Genomic DNA, 3,046 nt, shown 5'->3' with positions numbered 1-3,046 from the left:
TCCTGCAGTGAACATGATTCCTTGAACCCTTTAACCATGTTCCATAAGCACTTCTTTGAATGGTGTTAAAATGTACATAACAAAAAGTGCTATTTTATCCATCCTTTTTTTTTTTTTTAAGTTTGAAAATTTATCAGTCACAGAGAGTGACTGGAGCAGATTTACAAAATAGCTGTTAGGTTTCCTTCAAAATGGAAAGTATCTAATGTTTTTCCCACTTTGACCTTTTAAAGCTGCATGCCAATGGCCCCAGCCAGCCAGTTGACCTCTCCTTTCAAGAATGGGTTCTCCCAAACAGGACTGACAAAAAATAAATAAATAAATAAAAAATCAATGTTATTCTGCTATTCTCATAGAATGATGCCTAGCCCAGCTGTTATCAGAAAGGCTTCACCTAGCAACTGATGAAAACTGATGCAGACCCACAGCCAAACATCAGGCCGAGCTAGGAGAATATCCTATGGAAGAGGGGGAGGAAGGATTGTAGGAACCACAGGAAAACCCACAAAATCAACTAACCTGGGCTCACAGCGACTGAACTGACAACCAGGGAGTCTGCATGGGACTGACATAGGCCCTCTGCATATGTCACAGTTGTGTAGCTCGGTCTTCTTGTGGGACTCCTAACAGTGAGAACAAGGGTATCTCTGACTCTGTTGCCTACTTCTGGAACTCTTTCCTCCTACGGGATTGCCCCATCCAGCCTCAGTAGAAGAGGAGGAGCCTAGTCTCACTGCAACTTGGTATACCTTGGCTGGTTGATATCCATGGGATGCCCACCCGTATCTGAAGAGAAGCAGTGGAGGAGGAGTGGATGGGGGAGGAGGTAAAGGGGAGGTAGGGGGAAGCATTGAGAAAAGGAGAGGGAGGGGAAGCTTTGGTTCAGATGTAAAAACAAAACCAAAGCCAAACAAAGAAACAAAAAGAATGGGGTCTCAGCTATGACCTGTACCAAATGAGTATATTCAGCAGGGGTCAGCCGGATGGCTGTGGAAGGGTACCAGTCTGGCCGAGAAGTTGTGCCCTTCCTCTAGCAGGGTAGTAAGCAGTAGCCTGGTAAACAAACCGGGGGCAATTGTCATCACACAGAGGCCTCTGGGGGCTAGATCTGGAGCCATGAGCAGCGTCATGCCCACTATGCCCCTTTTGAATGTAGTGTGCGTAGCTTGTCCAACCTGGCCATCAAAGGCAGACACACCCGCAATCTTAATGATGACTCCAGTTTGGACCTCCCTGGTCTGGTTCATTCTGGCCCATGATCACATCGAAAGAGATGTACACTGAGAACCCCTCGGACGTCCTTCAAGGTGTGGACCCAGATCTTTTGGTTGTGTGTCTTAAATGGCTTCTGAAATACCCGGACAGCTGACAGCCACATCTACAGGCCCAAACTTCTTTTGCTGGAGTCGAAACCGCTTGTACAACCTCCTCAGCGGTCACGTGGGCTGGGGCAAACACCTCTCTTCACTTCTTGCTTGGGCCTCATCCCTGAGTGAGAGAGATCTAAAAGCAGTTTTTCTGCTGTAGCCAGGCCAAGGCCTGACGCTCCCCTGCTGTGGGATGTTCTGTATGTCAAATGTGTTGCTCTGATTGGGTAAAATAAATGAAGTGCCTGCCGATTGGCCAGTAGCCAGGTAGGAAGGATAAGGTAGGTGGGACAAGGAGGAGGAGAATTGTGGGAAGTAAAGGCTGGGGCAGGGAGACACTGCTGCCATGACAAGTGAGATGTAAGGTACTGGTAAGCCACAAGCCACAGTGGCAAAGTATAGATTAATAAAAATGGGTTAATTTAAGATAAAGGAAGATAACAAGAAGCCTGCCACAGCCATACAGTTTATAAGTCATGTAAGTCTCTGTGTGCTTACTTGGTTGGGTCTGAGCGACTGTGGGACTGGCGGGTGAGAGAGATTTGTTCTGACTGTGAGCCAGGCAGGAAAACTCCAGCTACACTCCCCGTTATTCCTGTGACCAGGTCCTTCATATTCTGACACTCGGCAGCCATCTTGCACCCATCTTACCTACTTTTTTTAATTAAAAAAAAAAATCAGAAGCGAACTTCTGCCCACCAGGGTTCTCCCATTGTGCTGTAAGCCTGTATTTAAGACCTCCTCCCTCCTTCAATAAATGGCATTCGTCATTTAAAAAGAAGAAGGAGGAGGAGGAGGAGGAAGAGGAGAGGGAGGGGGAGGAGGGGGAGGAGGAGGAGGAGGAGGGGGAGGAGGAGGGGTTCAAGATCATGATGGGGAAACCCACAGAGACAGCTGACTGGTACTAGTTGGAGCTCACTGACTCTGGACTGACAGCCCAGGAACCTGCATGGAACAGAACTAGACCCGCTGAGTATGGGTGACAGTTGTGTGGCTTAATCTGTTTGTGGGGTCCCTGGCAGCAGGACCAGGACTTATCCCAGGTGCATGAACTGACTTTTTGGAACCCATTCCCTGTGGTGGGATACCTTGCTCAACCTTGATACAATGGGGAGGGGCTAGGCTCTCCTTCAACTTGGTATGCCAGACTTTGTTGACTACCATGGGAGGCCTTACCCACTCTGAGGAGTGGAAAGGGGTAGAGTGGGAGGGAGGTGAGGAGGGGGGGAGAAGGGGCGGGAGGAGGAACTGGGTTGGTATGTAAAATGAAAATATATATATATTTAAAAAAAGAAAACAGCATCAATAAAAAATATAAAGAGCCCACTGGCACTGAATGCACTCACATTGTTATGCAGTTCATTAGCGCTGTCTAGCTCTGCATAGTTTTCATCTCTAAATACTGAAACTTTAAACTTGTCAGTTAGCCACTCCCAATTCCTGATGACTCAGGGAGATCCAGAGCCAGGGAGAGATACTGCCTCAAAAAATAAGGTGAAGTGTGACAGAGGAAGACACTAGATATAAACCTATGGCCTACACACACACACACACACACACACACACACACACACACACTCAAACACACAGACACACAAACACACATATGTACACATGAACACATACATACACATGCACACACTACACATATATACATGCATCCATACACACATATACAC

At 47.2% G+C, this 3,046-nt stretch overlaps 1 pseudogene; it reads right to left on the bottom strand.

Moving 5' to 3' along the window:
• Window positions 1-227: 227 nt before the first annotated feature.
• On the bottom strand, window positions 228-2,002 carry LOC118597778 (annotated as a pseudogene).
• Between the last annotated feature and the right edge of the window lie 1,044 nt (window positions 2,003-3,046).

Source organism: Onychomys torridus, chromosome 17, assembly GCF_903995425.1.
Source record: "Onychomys torridus chromosome 17, mOncTor1.1, whole genome shotgun sequence".
In the NCBI taxonomy this organism is placed as follows: domain Eukaryota; kingdom Metazoa; phylum Chordata; class Mammalia; order Rodentia; family Cricetidae; genus Onychomys; species Onychomys torridus.
This window is presented reverse-complemented; position numbering and strand designations above follow the sequence as displayed.